This window comes from Trichosurus vulpecula, chromosome 1 (genome assembly GCF_011100635.1).
Source record: "Trichosurus vulpecula isolate mTriVul1 chromosome 1, mTriVul1.pri, whole genome shotgun sequence".
NCBI lineage: Eukaryota > Metazoa > Chordata > Mammalia > Diprotodontia > Phalangeridae > Trichosurus > Trichosurus vulpecula.
The window spans coordinates 107324340-107345597 of NC_050573.1; the positions used below are offsets into that span (position 1 = coordinate 107324340).

At 39.5% G+C, this 21258-nt stretch overlaps 1 pseudogene; it reads right to left on the reverse strand.

Annotated features, from left to right (window-relative positions):
- Positions 1-1215: 1215 nt before the first annotated feature.
- On the reverse strand, positions 1216-15228 carry LOC118834267 (annotated as a pseudogene).
- Positions 15229-21258: the final 6030 nt, after the last annotated feature.

Sequence of the window (21258 nt, forward strand, 5' to 3'; positions counted from 1 at the left end):
TAATATGCACCTATTTTTAGGGTGAAATTTAAAGGGACAAAGGGCATTCCTGGGGCTCTTGAGGTCTGCTGTGGAGTGAAGTGAAGTAAACAAATTTCTCTAGGATTGTGATTAAGTGAGAATTTGAGTGGTACCAATGATACAGCTGACTCCTTGAGGAAAGAAAAAAACTGAAATTGGAGCAAGGGCAGAAGTCCAAAAAGAACCTAATGGGGAGATAACACTAGTTATTAACGTTCATATAGATATGTAAAGTTCGAAAAGTGTTTTACATATGTTATGTCCTTTGAACCTCATAACAACCCTGTGACATTGGTGCTATGAGTGTTCCTATTCCCACTTTACATATGAGGAGACTGAGGTTGTGACTCACATAGCTAAGAAGGATCAGATTCAGGTTTGAAACTTGGGTCCATCTGACTTCAAGCACTAAGTGGCATGGACATTGGTTTTCTTTTGTTTTGGCTGATGAAATAATTTAATTTTGAAAGTGGATTATTGCAGGTTGCACAGCTTCACTGAAGCCCAGAACTGGTTTCTGATCTTCCTTCTCTGTGCCCAGAGAAAAGGCCATCTCTCCCCTCTACAAAGACCCCCTCACCTACACTCTAATTATGCCTCTGATATTAACAGCTAATTCCGGAATGCAGGAAAGGAAGGTAAACAAGACACTCTGAGCTCCTGGAGGAGAGCAACTGTATCTGGAGAGGGTCAAATTCCCCATTGGTAGCACACATCCATTGTAGCTACAAGTTTTAAAGTTTCTCCAAAAAGGGACCATCTTTGGTAATATTTCATCTGTGCCACCTCCAAGGGCTACAACACAGGGATGGGGAACCTGTGGCCTTGAGGCCCCATGTGGCCTTCTAGGTCCTTGGGTGCAGCCTTTTGACTGAGTCCAAGGTTTACAGATCAAATCCTTCTATTAAGAGGCAGCACTTGAGGACCTAGAGGGCCACATGTGGTCTTGAGGCTTCAGTCTCCCCACCACTGGTACACAATCAGCAAATAAGAGAGATGGGAAGTTGACAGAATGCCCTGCCCTCCCTTGGCTCAGAAAGGCCCCTGCTTAGTTTCTTCTGGGGACATGACTTCTATGTTGAAGACCAAGCCAGCAGGCAGAGTAAGCAGCAGATATGGTGACAGAGAGGGCTCAGTTATGCTTTGTCATTTTCTCTCTTTATGTATTTTATATTTGTCTTTGATGGTTCCTGCCTAATATTTTCTCACTATTACAAAGAGCCTCGCTGCTGCCTGGGCTTCTTAAATTGAACAATGTTCTGACTGCTGTATTTTGATACCAAGCATTTCCTCACCAAGCAGTTTCAGAGATGGTCTTCCACTCTTTATTTGGTTCTGAAAGTTTTTATCTCTGTGTGTTCTGGATCTTCTTTTTGGGATGTGCAAGAAATAGAATCTTGAAGTCCAACTAGAATCCTGCCCTTAAGCAGTTCGGACACCTTCTTTGGAACAACCTGGCACTCTTCTCCATGTTTGATGTCCTCTGGCCCAATCCCACTGAGAGCTGTTGGGTAATCAGTCACTTTCTCTGTTGGCTTGCCATACTTGTCATAAACACACTTCCCAAAATGGTTTCCTATGGCCACTCAGGCAATAAGTATTCTTCCTGGTCTGGTCCTGATCCCACCATCTCGTAGACTCAGAACCTCTGTTTGCTCCAGTTCCCTCAACTGTAAAAAGAGGGTGATAATTGTACCTACCTCCTAGGGTTATTGTGAGGATAAAATGAGGTAATACTTGTGAGACATCTCACAGTCCATAGCTACGGCTTTGGTCATACTTTCAAATGCCCCTTCTTTCACGAGTGACATTTCTTTCCTTCAGACCCAGTTTTTTTATTTGGAGGTGGTGGTGGTTATTTTTGCAGCTCCTGGACAAATGGCAGCTTCAATCTCCTTAGGATCTACATCATCAAAGCAGATGTCTGATTCTGCTGGTGGACGAGGAGCTAACTTCTCTGCTTTCCTCTTCTCACACTCAACATCCCCCATTTTCTGGTGAAGGCTGCCATTTTTTTTCTTGGTTTCAAAGTGCCACCCCTCCCTTCCATCTCCTCTCCCTGCCTCCTCCTCATTTTTACTTTTCAGTTTCTTGGAAGCGTCTGTTGCTGCCTGGGGGTATTTTTTCCCAGAACTACTTCTTCCCCGCCCCGCCCCCAACCCCCAATCCCTGCCAGCCCCCACCTTGGGTTTCTAGATAAATTTAGGCTTGGCCAGGGTGGGGGGGATAGGGAGGATAGGAAGAATGATGGGAAGGGGGGATGGGTGCTGGGTGAGCTGGGTGTCATCTGAGAGCTGGACCTGGAGGCATCTCAAGCCCTGTCCTGCTCCACCCACTGAGAGGCCCTTCTCCAGCTTCTCAATGAGCTGAAGTGGCCATTGTTAAAACTAAGTTCTACAGAGTGGACTAGAAAGCATTTGTTCAGGGCCCAAGAGGAAGCCTGTTCCATTAAAGGGAGAAATAGCCTTGTCTTTCAACAGAAGGGACAAAATCATGGGATCGTAGAATTTCAGAGCTGGAAAGACCCTTAGAGATCATCTTGTTTAGTAGTCACCAAACTTCAAAAAAAAATCGTGTCTCTATCAGTAAAAACAATCTTGAGCATATCCCACTATATAGTCTATTTGTTAATGAATAATATAAATGTACCACCGTATTGATAGTTTTGTATGTTGTAAAACAGACACAAAATAGGTATTTAAAAAGATAAAGTAAATATTTAAAAAATGATACTTTATGACCTCTTGTTCTCTCATTGAAAACAATGTGATAGAATAAGCTCAATTATTTTTGAAACTATTAGTTGAACGTTTTGTGATATAGGGATTTAAAGGCATAATTCGAAGTTGAGTTTATTTTGCTACTTTATCTTAATGGTTGTTGAAGTTGTAAAGGCGACACAGAAAGATAAAAAGCCCATTGTTGGCTGTACTTCCTAAATCATGTTATTCATTTTTAACTTCTCTCCACTAATTATTCATAAGTTCTTGTTGAAATTGCCTCCCTGCTGTCAACCAATTGCTCTTGCAAACTAATTGGGTGTTGCATTATATTTTTAACAATTAAGTTAAAAATCCATGGGGATGTTTCATTTGGAATATTTTTAGACAGGTTAAAAATTGTTAAGTTTTTGAAGTGCAAAGATGTAATTTTTTTTTAAAAAGTGGCACATTTACATTGTTTTCAGTAGTACAAAGAAGAGAGTAAGGATTTAGGAGAAGAATATGGTCAACAGGGTCAAATGATGCAGAGAGGTCAAGGATTGATAAAAAGCCATTAGATTTGTCAATTCAGATATCATTGATAGTTTTGAAGAGAACAATTTCATACAAATGAACAGCAATAAAGATAAGTAAAAGGTTGAGAATTTGGGAGATTGGAAGGATGGTGTTGCCCTCAAGAGAAATGGAGCTCAGAAGAGGGATGGATGACTTTAAGGGGGAAGCTAATGTAATGAGATTGGTGATATAGACAGTAACTCACCTATGCATACTCATTCTGTGCTATTCTCTCTTTCCCAAGGAGAAAAGGAAAAAAAAGTCCACTTACTAGGGAAGCTGAGGAAGCCACAATCTAGCAAGCAGGATATAGAGACTCTGGAGGCAAAAGGTACAAGTTATGCCTGGAGTTGGATTGCCTTAAGAGTTTGCTCCACTAGAATTATTTTCATTGACTCAGTTGTTACAAAAGAATCTATTTTTTGCTAAATAAATGGGGGAGGGGGAAGGTAAGCATAATCTCTTTATGCTGGCATTCGAGGATCTTTACAATCTGGCAGTACCTACCTTTACAGATTTATTGAACAATACTGCCCATCATGGATTCATTCCTCCAAGCAGATTAACTACTCACCGTTAGTGTGCCTGTCCAAATTTCTGCCTCTGTGACATTGCTTATGTTTCCTCCTGTTCTTTAAATGTCCTCTTCCTTGCCTGGCTCTTCACTTCTCTTACCTCCAAATGTTAAATGCCCTTCATTCCTTGAAGTAACAACTCAGTTGCTGTCTGCTTTATGAAATCTTTCCCACATGAGATTTCTTCCTCTTCAAATGTCTCTTAGCACTTTCTATAGGTTACTTCTTTGCCCTCAAGCAAAGATATTGATCACAAGTTTAAAGCTAGAAGGTACTTTAAATTTCATCTAGTCTAATCCCCATATTTAAAGATAAGGAAACTTGGGTGGATAGAATGGAAGTGACTTGCCCAAGGTCACAAAGCTAGTAAGTGACAAAACTGGGATTCTGACACTTTTCCCCTGACTCCAAATCCTGTACTTCTTTGAAACAGGCTGTCTCTTTATTACATTTAGCTTCAGACAATGGCTATTTGTGTATATGTTTTAACTGCCCTGCCCCATTGGATTGTAAACATCTGGAGGGTAGAGGTTGTGTTTTATTTCATCTTTGTGTAATGAAATACTGGTTAAATGAGAGCCCAGTTCTTAAGAGTATGTGAACATTTGAAGTTCCTGGTAAGTTATATAAAGAATGGGCCGTATCCTCTGCCTGCTGCCAATCATACATGTAGAACTCTGGGGAGTCAGTTTCTAGGTATGAGTGACTAAAGGGCCACAAGTGACTGTGTGATGATGAAAAGTCTTCTGGTTGGATAAAAAACTAGAACAGCTAATGATTCAGTAGAGGCTGAGCAAGAGTTGAGAATGCATTGCTAAGATTTGGTATGTTATGCTCTTTTTGGTATACTTTCTTCCCTGACATTCTCTTCTCTGGTGGCTTTAAGGTAGATGGATTGCTGTGAGCCTCTGGGAGGGAGGAAGGCCAATAAGTAGCTTAAGCAACCTTAATTTTTCTACTGGACCATGTGGCTGTAGATGCAATACACCTCTATTTCTTTTGTCTCTTGGTATTTATTCTTTCTAGATCTTAGGTGAATGAACAACCCAAGATGGAATCACCTAGGCAACTGGTAAGATGGAGAGATCTATCAAAGCTGTCCAAAGTCTCACCAACAACTGGTGTCTGGGAGTCAGTGATGGCAGTAGCCAAATCCAATGAGGAGCCAGATCAGCTGCCAGGTTACCTGCTTGGCCCAAACCTGTAGTAGATTGACCATGAAACTGAAACATTGATTTCAGCAAGGAGCCAGCTGAGCTAAACAAGGGAAAGATTCATTTATCAGCTGCACCACACCCAGGAGGAATCTTGGTGAAGACTACGAGGAAGGAGAGCGTCACATGTTTTCCCTACATATGTAATTTTGTACCTTTGTGCTTTAAGATTGTGCCCACCCTCCCCAGGGATGAACTACATGCAAGAGACACTATGGTACCATGGTTTGAGAGTATGTTTTTGTAATTTCTCTCCTTGATATACCCTCTCAGTGAGTATTCCTTTATAAAAGCTAGTTGGTATCAGCTAGTTGAGGGAAAATTTGGGGATATCAATTGGTTAATTAATATTGTGGAACACATCAGATAGAGGCTCATGAGAACCATACTTCTGATTTTCCCTAGCACAATGAGGAGAAAAGTAATCAGCTGCCCTCTAGGAACCAAACTGGTTGGGAGAGTATGCCCATGGTAGGTGCTGTATTTGCATCCCTTTTATCATGGTGATTTGCATGTGCTTTGTGAATATTATGGAATTGAATTAAATTGAATAATTCCCACATAGTGATCATTCACAGGCAGAAAGTACAGAAGATGTATCAGTTGTTCTTCACACTTCTTTTCTTCTATGATTCTGTGATTCTATGAGATCTGAAACATGGTTTGAGGCTTTTGATGGGAAATGAAGCCTTATTCAGCTCTTGAATTACACTTTAAAACGGCATTGCTTTCCAAGGATGTCAAGATGTTTTCTCTCTTCCAGAGATTGTCTATATCCCTAAGCACTAAATTTCCCATCTTCTGAGATGGATTTGTGCCCATTCACTCAGCCACGCTCCCTGGTACACAGGAAAAGTTTCTTGAGGCATAATGATCAAGTGAATCATGGGGCAGAGGTTTTGTGTAGATGATCCCTAGGGTCCCTTGCAACCTGGGGTGTGGTGGTTCTGTGACTCTGAATGCTGGAGCACAGTTGTCCTTAGCTGCTCACAAGTGTGTTTCTCTTTTCTCTCTCTATGTTTTTGACTTAGCTAGATTGAGTTCACGTAACAGCTTTTTGATTCCTGTCAGAATCTGTTGTTGTTTTCAACCAAGATCTCATTAAGGGATGAACAGGAGTGGGGAGTTTTAAAGAAAAAGCACAGGGATCATTTTGAGAGCATTTAGAGCTGTCTCACAAATTGACATGAAAAAAAATCCTTGTGAGTTTTTTTCTGTTTGCATTTTATTGAAGTGGTCTGTGGTATAGGAAAAAGTGCAAGCTGAATCAGTTTTGGATTAGAGGATGTTTGTGCTAGGACAGTTTAAAGTAGAGTTTTGTATTTAAATAAAATTATGCTTATCTGGCAGTTCTAGCCACAGAAGCAAATAGCAGAAGATGGGAGGGTGGGTGTGGGTAAGGGTGGTTGAGGGTGAAAGACACTCTTCTCTTTACAAAGAATAAAGTGTAAAGTTAGGTCTTCCTAGTTAGGTTAAGCTAATAATAGGGAAAGGGTTGTGGCCTCAGCTTAAGGACATGCTATGTAGCTTATCCTTCCTTCTCTACACAGCTCTTAGAAAACTAAAACACACTGAGAAATTGCTTCAGTAGCAAACCAGGAGAGTGGGTCATTTTATCATAGAATTTAAATGTTGGAAGGGATCTCAGAGGTTATCTAAGAAAGTCCAACCTGCTTTGAAAGAAGAGTCTTTTCTACAATATCACTGATAAATGGTTATTCAGCTTGCTTCTTGAAAACCATCAGTGATAAGGAGCCCAACTATTACCCAAGGTAGCTCATTACATCCCGGGATGTAATTCTTGGATTGTTGGAAGTTTAGCCTTAGATTAAGTCTATATATGCTTCTACAACTTCTACCCACTGCTCCTCATTCTGATTTCCAGGTCTTTTTAGAAGAGTTGATTCCTCTTCCTTCAAATACTTAAAGACACTTACCATGTCTACCTTAAGTCTTCTTTGGGGCACATGGCTCCAGTTCATTCAAGTGACCTTATAGGTCATGGTCTCTAGTTCCCTCACCACCCTGGCTGATCTTCTCTGGATGGTAACCAGGTCGTCAATGTCCTTTCTTAAAGTCCTCTTTCCAAAGTACCACAGAGACTACAGCAACGGTTACTGTCTCCTTAAGAAGGGTAATGCTAGGAGAGTCGTGGGTTTGGCTGCTATTTTAGGAAGTAGAATGTGAAAAGTTTGTTGTCCTTTAGGGTTATAGAAGGAAAGAATGAGGCCAACCATCAAAAGTGAAGGTTGCTAAATTATAAAGAGCAAGCATGGCTTGAAAGCAAAGATATGAGAAGATAGCCCTAACTCATACCTTGGAAGAGTTGGGAGAACCACAAGTGTACAATGTACATATTTTCAGATTTTTTTTGCTGTATTAATTATTTTAATTTTTTCTCTCCTTTTTATGTTTTTCTCTAAAAAAGAAAATTACTATTTGCAATATGGAATGGGAATGGCTCTGTAGAAGGGGGAGGAAGAGGGATAATGAGGGGAAATTATGTTGCTGTAAAGAAAAAGACTTCAATAAAAAGTTCTTTTAAAAAGGGAGACATGAGGTTGCAAACCACTATGAAGGCATTTGAGTTCTCTGTCAGCAGGTGGGCTAGACTCTGAGCTGCTCAGGCAGGGTTCTGGGATCAATGTCAAGACGAGTGGGTGGAGACTTCTGGGAGCCAAGATGGCAGAGTAAGCAGGAAATCACTTGAACTCTCCCATTTTCAATTCCAAACAACTATAAAATAGCACCCCAAGATGAATTCTGGAATGGCACAACCAGCAAAACGATGGGGTGAAACAATTTTCTAGGCCAAGAAATTTGGAAAGTCAGCAGAAAAGATCTATCTCACTTGGGTAAAAAGGGGAGAGCAGTCCAGGAAAGAAAGCATCCTGGCAAGCCAGCTGTAGGTCCTGACTCAACAAGACAGTGGGAAGCCCTGAGTCCCAGTGCAGTGCCAGGCAAATGCCAGTGCCAGGACCCCCCATATATCTCAGTGCAGAGCAGAGTGAATGGGCAGATGCCAGTTCTGGGACCCTCCACGGGGCTCACTGCTGCATTAGGTGAGCTGCCTTGGTGCAACAGGTGAGCAGCAAGAGCCCTGCAGCACTGCAGCAAGAGGGTCCCTCATGCCCTCATAGGTAGCCCTAATGCAGCACCACACAAATAGCCAGGGCCTGCAGCCCCTGGTGCAATTCACTTGGGACAGTGCTTCTTCCATCCCAGGGGCAGAGCTCAAATTTAAAAGTAAGGAAAAAGGCTGGGAAACATGAGCAAAAAACAACAAAAAATAATATGCCCATAGAACGTTATGATGGTGATAGGGATGATTAAGAAACAAATTCAGAAGAGGACAACAATGTTAAAATGCCTACATGCAAAGTGCCCCCCCCCAAGAAAAATGTGAATTGGACCCAAGCCCCAAAAGATCTCCTGGAAAAGCTTGAAAAGGAGTTTTAAAATGAAATTAGAGAGGTAGAATAAAAATTGGGAAAAGAAATAAAGGTGATTAGAAAAAAATCAACAGCTTGATAAAGGAAGCATGCAAAATGGAAAATAAGTACAAAAATTTACTGCAGTAAAAAGCTCCTTAAAAATTAGAATTGGACAAGTGGAAGTTAATGACTCTATGAGACATCAAGAATCAAACAAAATTAAAAGAATAAAAAATAAAAGAAAATGTAAAATACCTTATTGGAAAACCAATTGACCTAGAAAATAGATTCAGGAGAGATAAGAAGAAAGAAAAAAAGGAAAAAAAAAGAAATTTACATGATAACTTTATTATATATTTAAAAGGAATAGCAAGTTGTACACAACAGATTTGCAGTTTCATGAGCAATCAAATTTTTTATTATACTATGTTATGGAAATGCTTGTTTTATTTCATAAATTTAAAATTAAATAAAATTTTAAAAATGACATTAAAAGAATAAAAGAAAAAAGAATCGTTGGACTAAAAGCCAAGATCAAAAGGAGGACTTAGATATCATACTTCCAGAAATGATCAAAGCAAACTTCCTGATATCTTAGAATCAGAGGGTAAAATATATATTGAAAGAATCCACCAATCACCTCCTGAAAGAGATCCCGAAATGAACATCCCCAGGAAAATTATAGCCAAATTCCAGAACTCCCAGGGCAAGGAAAAATATCACAAGCAACCAAAAAAGAAACAATTCAAGTATCATGGAGTCACAGGATTCCACAGGACTTAGTAGCTGCAACATTAAAGGATCTGAGGTTATGTACTATGATATTCCAGAAGGCAAAGGAACTAGGACTACAACCAGAATCACCTATCTGGTGAAATTGAACACAATCATTCAAGGGAAAAATAGTCATTTTATGAAATAAAAAGCTTTCAAGCTTTCCTGAGGAAAAGACCAGAGCTGAATAAAAAAATTTAATTTTTTAAATATCAAGACTCAAGAGAAGCATAAAAAGGTAAATAGGAAAGGGAAAACATAAGGGATCCAATAAGGCTAAACTATTTACATTCCTACATGGAAGATGATAATTGCAATTCTGTATCATTAATAGTACAGTTAGAAGGAGTATACATAGACACAGGGTGTGGGTATAAGGTGACTTTGAGGGGATGACAAAAAAATTAAGGTGAGAGGATTACATTGGGAACAGAAGTAAGGGAGAGGTAGAATGGGGTAAATTATCTCACATTAAGAGGTACAAAAGACCTATTACAGTAGAGGGGAAAATGGGAGGGTGGACTGCGATCATTGCTCACTGGAATTGGCTCAAAGAAGGAATAACATACACAACCAGTTGGGTATAAATATCTATCTCATCCTACAGAAAAGTAGCAGGGGAGGGAGTTAAATAAAGGGGGGGCACTGACAGAAGGGAAGGCAGATTGGGGGAGGTGGTGCCCTGAAGCATAACACTGGTGATGAGGGAAAGGGTAAAAGGAGAGAGAGAAAGAAAAAATAGGATGGAGGTAAATACACAGTAATAACTGTGAATGGAATAAACTCTCCCATAAAATAGAAGCAGATATCAGAGTGTATTAAAAACCAGAATCCTACAATATGTTGTTTATAAGAAACACGCTTGAAGCAGAGAGACACACTTGAAACAGACACCCAGAGTGAAAGTAAGGGACTGGAGCAGAATCTGTTATGCTTTGGCTGAAGTAAAAAAGCAGAGGCAGCAATCATGATCTCTCAAAAAGTAGAAGCAAAAATAGGTTCAATTAAAACAGAAAAGGAAGGAAACTACATCTTGCTGAAAGGTACCATAGACAATGAAGTAATATCAAATGCTAAATATGTATGCAGCAAGTGGTATAGCATCCAAATTCTTAAAGGAGAAGTTAAATGAGTTACAGGAGGAAATAGGCAGAAAAACCATACTACTGGGGAACCCAACTTTCCCCTCTCAGAACTAGATAAATCCAAACACAAAATGAATGAGAACAAAGGAGGTGAAAGAATTTTAGAAAAGTTAGATATGACAGAACTCTGGACAAAACTGAATGGGAATAGAAAATATACCTTTTTCTTAGCAGTACATGGCATCTACACAAAAATTGACCATATATTAGCATATAAACCCCTCGAACTGGTAACCATCAAAACTATCTGGTACTGGTTAAGAAACAGAGGTGGATCAGTGGAATAGATTAGGTACACAAGACGTAGTAAATGACCACAGTAATCTACTGTTTTATTAACCCTAAGAACCTAGTCTCCGGGAGAAAAACTCACTATTTCACAAATATTATTGGGAAAACTGGAAAACAATAAGGCACAAACTAGGTATAGGCTAACATCTTACACTATATACCAACATAAAGTCAAAATGGGTACATGATTTATACATAAAAGGTGATATCATAAACAAATTAAGAGAGCGAGGAATATTTACCTGTCAGATCTATGGAGAAGGGAAGAATTTATGACCAAACAATAGATGTAGAGCATTACAAAATATAAAATAGATAATTTTGATTATATTCAAGTAAAAAGATTTTGCATAAACAAAACCAATGCAACTAAGATTAGAAGGAAAGCTGAAAGTTGAGAAAAAAATCTTTGCAACAAGCATCTCTGATAAAAGCCTCATCTTTCAAATATGTAGAGAACTGAATCAAATTTATAAAAATACAAGCCATTTTCTAATTGATAAATTCTCAAAGGATATGAACAGGAAGTTTTCAGATGAAGGAATCAAAGCTATCTATAGCCATATGAATAAATGCTCTAAATCACTATTGATTAGAGAAATGCAAATTAAAATAACTCTGAGGTACTATCTCATATCTATCAGATTGGCTAATATGACAGAAAAGAAAAATGATAATTGTTGGAGGGGATGTGGGCAAAGTGGGACACTAATGCATTATTGGTGGAGTTGTGAACTGATCTAACCATTCTGGAGATCAATTTGGAACTATGCTGAAAGGTCAATCAAATTGTACACCCTTTGATCCAGCAATAGCACTACTAGGTCTGTATCAAAAATATATCACAACAAAGGGAAAAGGACCTATGTGCAAAAAATATTTATAGGAGCTCTTTTTGTGGTGGCAAAAAATTAGAAACTGCCCATCAATTGGGGAATGGCTGAACAAGCTGTAGTATATGAATGTAATGGAATACTATTGTGCTATAAGAAGTAAAGAGCAGGCAGATTTCAGAAAAACCTGGAAAGACTTATATGAACTGATGCTGAGTGAAGTGAGCAGAACCAGGAGAACATTGTACACAGTGACAATCACTTTTTCCGTGACTGACTTTGATAGACTTAGTTCTTCTCAGCAATGGAAGGGCCTAAAACAACTCCAAAAGACTCATTTTGGAAAATGCTATCCACATCCAGGAAAGAACTACGGAGTCTGAATGCAGATCAAAGCATACTATTTGTTCTCTTTTTTTGGATTTGTTTTGTTTTTTTCTTCCTCATGGTTCCTTCCATTCATTCTAATTCTTCTATACAACATGACTAATGTGAAAATATGCTAAATAAGAATGTATATGTAGACACTATATCAGATTGCATGCTGTTTTGGGGAAGGGGGAGGGGAGGGAGGTGGAGAAAATTTAAAACTTATGGAAGTGAATGTTGAAAACTAAAAAAATAAATTTATAAATTAAAAAAATGGTTAATAGACAGATTTCAGAAAAATCTGGAAAACTCAAAAAAATCTGGAAAATATATGAACTGATGCAAAGTGAAATGAGCAGAACCAGGAGAACATTGTATATAATAACAGCAACATTGTACTAAATATGAATGAGTTAGCTCTTAGCAATATAAAAACTGAATTTCATTTGCCTTCTTACTGAGCCAAGAATCTTGCATCTCTCTAAGTTTTGCTTGTACTTTACTTTTGATAGAATTAAATGCTTCCTTCTTAAAGGTGGATGAGCTATCCTGCTGGTAAACCTTGTGGAGTTCTCATTTTTCATTTAGCAGCTTCTGAATTTCCCCATCATTTTCATCAAACCAGTCTTGGTGGGAGGGAAGGAGAAAAATTTGGAACTCAAAATTTTGTAAAAATGAATGTTAAAAATTGTCTTTACGTATATTTGGAAAAAAGAAAGTAATATTTGCAAATAAAAGATGAGTGGGTGGGGGGCTTAGAGCAGCTGTAGGGAGATCTCTCAGGTGTGGCTCCAAAGCTGTTGTGGACGTTGCCATTGTCAGAGATTGGCTGGGGGTCTAGTAAAGGGGTCCATGTCAGCAGGTGGGTAGTTTTCCAAATGCCACTGCAGGGAGAGGTAGAAAGCTTTGGTTGCCCAATTCATGCTCAGGGTGGGTTCCAGTGGGATTCTGGGGTTCTTATCAACGATGCATAGGATTCAGAACTGCTGAGGAGTGTCCTGCCTTCATTCTCAGCAGGGCTGATGGGGTTCTTAGCTGCAGTGAGAGGATTACTATGTGGATATTAGAAGTATGTGGGGCTCTGGCATGGTGCCTGGCCCTGAATCAGAGAGAAGGCAGTGCTCTGGGGCCAGGTGCATTTCCACAAAATGGACTGAGGTCTCAGTCTTTGAGGATGGAGGGGTGGGGTGGGGTTTGGGATTCTATTGAAGAAGAAGCAATGTGTCAGCTGGGTAGGTCTCTGAGCTGTCTAGCAGTGGTGCTGGGGTTAGTGTCAGTGGGTGATGGGTGGGGTTTGGAGAAGTTAATGGGAGTCACACTTTCTATCTCAGCCAGGTGATCTTAGTGTAGAGGTATTCCTGGGCCAGCGGTCTGAGATAGGGTGGATTAAAGTCCTCGGGGTTGCAGCACTTGCAGCTGGATTCTGGGATCTAGGTAGGCATGTGCACATGTGAGCAACAAGTGATGTGCAGGTAAAACACCCATGGATGACTATCCTAACATCGAGTGATGTGTTGGTGATCATCCAGTGATAGAAGGTTGGTATGCACCCAACCAGGCAAGGGGAGGGATTTCTAAATCTTGGTCTAAACCACTGTAAAAAGGAATTCCTGTCTCTAGTCATACTTGGAAGGCAGAGAGGCTAGGGCAGTGGAAGACCCACTCCCATTACCCACCAACACAGGTGCTGGGGTCAGTGTTGTTAGACAGTTTTCCAAATGACCTCTTGGGAAGCTCAATTTGTGCTTAGGTGCAGAGGAATCCTAGAGTGCCTGTCATATTTGTCTTGGTCTGTGCCCATATCATACAAAAGTTATTGTACCCCTGTATTTGCATCTCCATGCACAGTAGCCCCACAATTAGGAGTTACAATGTAGAGCACTTTGCCTAATCTCTTCATTATTCCTGTCTCTTCTGGACATCCCTGGGAATGGGGTTCTAGGACTGATCTCATCCAAATATTGAATACAAAATCACCTCCTACCTCCCTGGCCTTCCTTCTCTTTAGAATCAGAATTCTATTCCCAACTCAGATGACTGATATAAGATCAGAGCAGTTAAACCCCCAAATCGAATCAAATCCTGCCTGTCTCTCCTTTCCTCACACTCCTTTCTTCTCTTCCCACTGGCTATGTCCTCCAACCCCAAACCAAAACACACAGGGACACTCACATACCTCCACAGTCAGTATAGCCCCATTGACTAGTTCTCTTCATGGACTAGAGGGAGAGAAAGGAATTACTTAAGTATAAAAGAAAATGAGGTATTTCTGCAGAAACAAAGGAAGGAAGGAAACAAACACTGAGTGTCAAGTACTGTGCTAAGAGATCTACAAATATGATCTCATTTGATCCTTACAACAACCTTGGGAGGTAGATGTGCTATTATCATCCCCATTTTACAGTGGAGGAAAATAGAAGCAGACAGAAGTTAAGTGACTTATCTAGGATCACATAGCTAATCAATGTCTGAGGTTAACTTTGAACTCAGATCTGATTGACTCCAGGCCCAGCATTCTACCAACTGTACCACCTGCCTGCCTTTAGAAGCAACAAGGAAAGTACCTTTAATGAGCCAGAGATACAGTTTCACTCACCTTTGAACCCCTAAGACTCATGAATAGAATATAGGAGTCCAAGTCAATCTTGGATAGCACAGAAAACTTTTATGTTAGTTCTCCTTCTTCTTTTTTACCACCTCCTATCTAAATCCCCACAGTGAGTACAAATTGTAGAATGATGGAAAAATTAAAGCTTTTCATAGAGGTCATGAGGCCTAGAGAGGCCACTTGACTTGACTATGGTAGGTATAGAGTCTCAGTTACAACCTTGAATTATCCTTAATTTTACTCTATGGGACTTTTGCAGGTCATCTTATTCCTCTCATCTTGTCTTCAAGAGTGTCTTAGGTCCCAAGAATGGGTATCCAAGTCAAACCAGACTCCCACAGGTCTTCTGGATTAGGCATTCTAATTGAGAACTACTAGGTGGGAGGTCACTAAAAGAAAAGAGAATGTGGCTGCTTCAGTCTAGCTCTTGACCACTGGTATAAAATCACCTCTAGGCATGGGTACCTGCCCCAACCCCCCCCCCCCAATGAGTTCTCTTCATGTACTGAAATCAACATCTAATCTGGTAGTAGGACATTCTTATGTAGCTCTTCTGGGACCTGGAATCCAATGACTTCAAGTCAAGACTCATCCAGGAACTTCAGAATTGATAGGGCTGGGTGAATGAATACATACCAGGTGAGTCGGAGAGCAGGCTCCAACAGCTTCTCATCACACTTCTCCATTGATCCAAGGTGATGTCCACATCCTCTATGGCTTGAGGAAAAGAATGCAGGAGGACAAAGAAAGACTTTTGCCCTCTTCACACCCTGCTCCACCACAATGAATTCCTAATTATTGTTCTAGAAGCAGAGGGAATGCTTCAAATTACCTAGATTTCCCTGCTAGCTTCAGATCAAATCTCACCTTTTTCTGGAGGCCAGTATTTCTCTTAACCCCTTCTGTTAGTGCCTTCCCTTTGAGGTTACTTTATTACCTTCTCTGTATACAATTTTTATGCATCTAGCTATTTACATGTTGTCTTTCTCATTAAAAAATACACTCATTGAGGGCAAGAATTGTTTTTTTCCTCCTTTGTTTGTATCCTCAGCCCTTAGCACAGTGCCTGGAACATAGTAAGTTCCTGACAAATCCTTGTTGAGTAGTCTGTTGTAGCCCCTTGTTGGGCATGTGGATGGCTGGGACATGTAACATTCTGAGCTTGAAGGAAAACCTACAGGACTGAGAGAGCAAGGTGCCTTGTGGGAAAGGAGATCCTGGAAATATTGGTATTCTAAAGACAGGGAGCAGAGAGTATGGGAGAATAGCGGAAGCCAATCCCAAATGAAGTGCCCTATTACCTTGGGCTTACTGAAATCATGAGCTGCTAGAGCCTTTCTTTCCCCAGTCACTGATCTCATTAAGGAGTGATCTGTCTGGACAAAACTTGCAATCTGTCTAACTGTGCCTCCCTCTTGGTACTGGTGGGACCTGGTGAATTTACACACTCTCTACTTGTCTCCTCCTCCCTGCATTATCATAGACTGGTGAATGGCATCACTTACCTTTTGGATTTTCTTGCTCTTTTATTTAAGAATTGTTTAACTGTTTATTTTTTAAATTTAATTTTGGGTTATTCTTCCAGATAACAATAAATATATGAATAGGAACTGGACCTGTGCTTTTATTGATATAGGGAACTTATAGGTAAATAAATTCTACAAATATAGGCTGGTTATCTCTAAAATTTGTAGTTTTAGAGAATTGTTGAGGACACTGAGAAGTTAAGTGACTTGCACAGGGTAACACAGCCAGTATGTGTCAGAGGTGAGAATTGAATACAGATTTTCAAAGGTTCAAACCCAGATTCCTATAAGCTATGACATTGTCTCTCCAATAAAGAAAAGTAAATTTTTATTGTGCTCTGAACAAGTGCTTGCCATAGAGGATATGAGTAAAAGGGTAAATATACCTACTAATGGTAATTTTTTCAGATGGTACTATAGAGCAGAGAGACCAGGCTCTACTCAGTGTTTAAAGAAAGAACCTGATTCCTTATCTGGGGGCTCTAAGCTTATTGAATTCTATTAATAATTGACATAACTTCTGTTATTGTTGTTGTTCAGTCATGTCCGACTCCTTGTGACTCCATGGATCGTAGCACTCCAGTCCATTATCTTCCGAGTCTTGACATAACTAGACTCCCAAAAATTTCAGAGGAAAAGAACAGTATAAACCTGTGAGACTAATTACCCTGGACTTTAAAGGAAAAATACTCAGGAGCCTATGATAGGCTCTCTGGCAACCCCTAGTGGCTTCACTGCATGCACACTAGATTTTGGGAAGATTTCAAAAGTTTAGAGAAAAATCCACCAGACTTTACCATCTTCTCTATCTCTAAATTCGGACCTCCTGCAGCATCGTCAACTGACCTTCTTATGTGACCTAAGGACCCTTGGGTCTTGCCATCTACCCTACTGTTGTACCCTTAGGACTTCTGGGTCTTTTCGTATTCTCTATTGGTGAACTTCTTTTGTGTGTTGTTTCTCCTAATTAAAGCATAAGCTCTTTTGGGAGCTGGAACTGTCTTGATTTTTCGATCTTTATTCCCAGCAGTTAGTACAGGTCTTGGCACATTTCTTGTGTAGTTGTTTTCAGTCATGTCCAACTCTTCATGGAGTTTTCTTAGCAAGGCTACTGGAGTGGCTTACCATTTTCTTCTCTAGCTAATTTTATGAGGAAACTGACACAAACAGAGTTAAGAAATTTGCCCAGGGTTTTTATTTACTAGCTAATCACCATAGCTAGTAAGTGTCTGAGTTCAGATTTGAACTCAGGTCTTCTGATTCCAAACGTGACACTCTATTCACTGTGCCACCTAGCTGCTCTTCTTGGCATATAGTAAACAATAAATATTTTCTCGTTCATTAGTTCCTTCCTTCCTTCATTCACCAATTATACACAGTCACCCTAATGATATGAACACTTATATTAGCATGCACTCATTCCTATAACCAAAACAATAGACAATAGTTATTTAACATTTCTGGGAACCACTACAAGTCTTACTATTTCTTTTACTCTCTGGCAGAAATCTGGTGACATTTCAACAAAAATGAAATTTCTCTTGGCTTTTTTTTATCCTGGTCATAGACAAAGTGCTAAAGTTTGTGTTTTAAATATGCGATGCATGTTTATTATTTTTTCCTTTGTTTCTACTGAGGTTTGGAATTTGTCTTCACCCCATAGATCTTGGTGAGAAGAGAAAAAGAACATTTTTTTACAGGGGGCATGTGGGGAGAGAGGGCTAAAAATTCCCAAACTTAGTCTAAAGCAACATGATAAAGCTATTGTGGCATAGATGGACTATCAATAATTTTTGTTTTAAGGTCTTACATTTATTCCTCCTGCCCCATTCTCCCCAGCAGGATTCTCTGAGACTTCTTACTTGGTGAATTAATTTTTTTATTTTTTAAGAAATTTCTTCATGTCAATCAAAATAGACTTTCCATTGTCCATATTACATTTTACTCTTTAGACTCAAATGTACTTTTCAAATGGATGATTTTTGACTAAATATGTTAAATAGTAGGACCTAAGGGCATGTACTAGTCCCAGACAGGCAATCTACCACTTCTAAACTTAAATTAAAAAGGAAGGAAAAATTCTTCACCCATTGGATTTCAGGTTTCACGAACACTTCTTGCATTCATTTAACCCTGCTTGGTCATTGAGTCATGGTGACACTGGTTTGGTGCTTCTGGCATTAACTTAAGTCTTAGATCTGGGCACAGAATATTAGTCCAAGGGAAAAGTGTTACAGGCACAGCTATTGGGGGAGATACATAACCACACCACAGTGATAAGGATAATTCTACCCACATTTCAGTCAAATCATCTTTGGTCAAATTTGTTTTATCAATTAAAATTTTTATTCTGAACTTAGCAAATGCTAAATAAAATGGGCATTTGCATATATAAATGATTTTTAAGTATATAATAAGATCAATCTCATATAGAGAATAGCTCAAAAACACTTAGGAGCTATAGTTCTGAATTAATTAATTCAGGGAAAGAGGTGGATTAAGAATATGGGACATAGGAAAGGAAAAAGAAACTCTAAACTGTAACATGAAATCTATGCCTCTCCAGCTTTTCCCAGTGAGAACAGGCCTTAATTAGTGAGGGTACATGCCTTTATTTCATTTTAAAACTTTAGTGCTCAATTCTATTGTCTTGCTATAGCAAAAACCATTTATCCATACTTTGGATCCGACACATCTGACATAAAAAAACTAACCCTCCCCACCCAAAGAAAAACAAAAAACAAAGCAAAAAACAAAACCACACACTTTGGCATAAATTTGAGGAAAATTCTGATTGGGACAGGTAAGTTTTTTCACTAAATTCTTAATTGACATTACAAAAACTCTCATACTTCTCTTGAGACCCTGGCAGGGATTCAAGAGAGAGGGAACTGCTCCAACACCAGATCTGCTGGGGAACAGTTCAACTAAATCAGAGGCAACAGATTATAGAAGAAAAAGAAAAACCAGTTATCTCTTAAGGTTCAGATTAATTAGAGCTGGAGCTTTTAATCTTTTTTTATGCCATGAACTCCTCTGGAAATTTACTGAAGCCTATGGACTCTTTCTCAGAATGTTTTTAAATATATAAAATAAAATGTATTGGGTTACCTAAGATATAACTTTTGTTGAAATATAGTCATCAAAATATTTTATAAGATTATATTGATATTATTTGTTGATATATTCCATAACATTTTTTCAAATATCCATTTATAGCATTAAATCATGACAAGTCTGTTTGATAAATCCTCAAGAAGTAAGTTCATTTTGAGATTAAGAAGGCACGAATTATACAGATACAAATGTAAATTATTATTAGACTATTTAGAAAATATTTATGTCTGTGTTATTACCAGAGTATTTTAATATTTTCTGGCCAATTGGTATATAGGGAATTAATCTTGATTTTTACTACATCTTATGGCCTGTTAGTGGCTAGATATATAGATCTGGAAATCATTTGGATTGAGAAAATAAAGTCCATATGAGCTGATAAGATTACCAAAAGAGAGAAGGAGACAGAAGGGGCCCAATACAAAGTCATAAAGTTACATTTTAGAGACTGAGATATGGATGATGATCCTGCAGAGGAGACTGAGAAGCAGTGGTCAGACAGAAGGAGAGACAAGAATGAGTGGTGTCACAAAACATCCAGGGAGAAGAGAGTAAGTATCTAAAAGGAGGAGTGGTCGACAATGTCAAATTCTGCACAGAGGTCAAGAGGAAAGTGTATTGAGAAAAGTCTGCAACCCTGATAACCCTGGAGGCAGCAATTTCAGTTGAGTGATGAGATTAGAAGACAGATAACAGGAGAAATGGAGGGGATGAGTGTAGACAACTCTTTCTAGGTGTTTGTGAAAGAGAAGAGGGATATTGGATGATAGTTTAAGGGGATGGCAAGTTCTAAGAATGGGGAGAAGGAAAGGGGAGCACTAGGTAGGGTGAGATAGCAGATTAAGGAGAGAGGTGGATAATTGAGGGAGGAATCTTTTGAGGGAATGAGGGAGAGTAGTATTCTGAGTACACATAGAAGGATAGACTTCTTCATCAGAGACTGGAGTGAAACCATATAAATGGTGATACAGAAAAGAGAAGAAAAGGGGGCTCATGGTATGAAGCAGGATTCCCAACTGGGGAGGTCTTAAAAATGCCATTTTTGTGGGAGGCTGGAAGAGAGAAAAAGTTTGGATTATCCCCTTTGAAGCAGGGGAAAGAGAATCAATTAGAGAGGAATGAGAACAGGTTGCTTTGCTGTAGCGAGGGCCCAGTTGGGCTTAGAGTATAAGACACAGCTAAATGGAGACAAAATTCAGAAAGTTCCAGCTTGGACGATTGCTGAAATAGATGGTTGGCTGAATGTATCGCTCCTTTTTTGTCTTCTCAACTCTCCTCTAGCTTCTGGGGAATGTAGACTTAAAGGGTGAACAACTCTCTTTCTTGTTCTTCAAGCCTCTGCTTATCCCATATTTTCTTCTTGAAATTGAGTGGAATTAATCAACTAATTAATCAGTGAACAAATATTTATTACACCCTTACTAGGTGCCAAGCGCTGTCCTAATTAAGCTCTAGGAAAACAAAGTCAAAGGAAAAACAGTTCCCGCTTTCAAAGAGCTTCCATTCTAAAGGGGAAGATAGGCCAGGGTGCTGCCCTGGGGATATTCTTTGTTCTCTTATTTTCCAATTTGCTCTGACTGTGTCTCTGTGAGAAGAAATTTGTAGCTCCCACTTGCTGCTTAGTCCCTCCCTCTTGCTGCTTAGTCCCTCCCATGGGAATGCAAAGCAGCCACATACTTTGATTTCAGGTGGGGATCCAAAATGAGAAAGTTTGTAGCAGAAAATACCATGTCTTTGCAGCAGGCTAAAGATATCATGGATGAAAGGTTAAGGTGGGAAGGTGAGGAGATGCCAGAGCAAGATGAAAGTGGTAGTTTTCTCCCTGCTAGATCATGCCACATGGTCCTCTCCCCCAATCCAGTTCACACCAGTTCCAGTTCCCATCCCAAGTCTATGCTACACGAGTCCCCAGTTCAGTTTCTGAGTCTTCTACAGACTTGTTCTACTGGCTACATGAGTCAAACATCATTTATAAACCACATTGAATTGTCAGCACTCCTTTGCACCCTTGAAAATGGAATGGGGTTTGAGGGTGGGGGGGGTAGCAATCAAACTGAAAAGCTCATTTCCTAC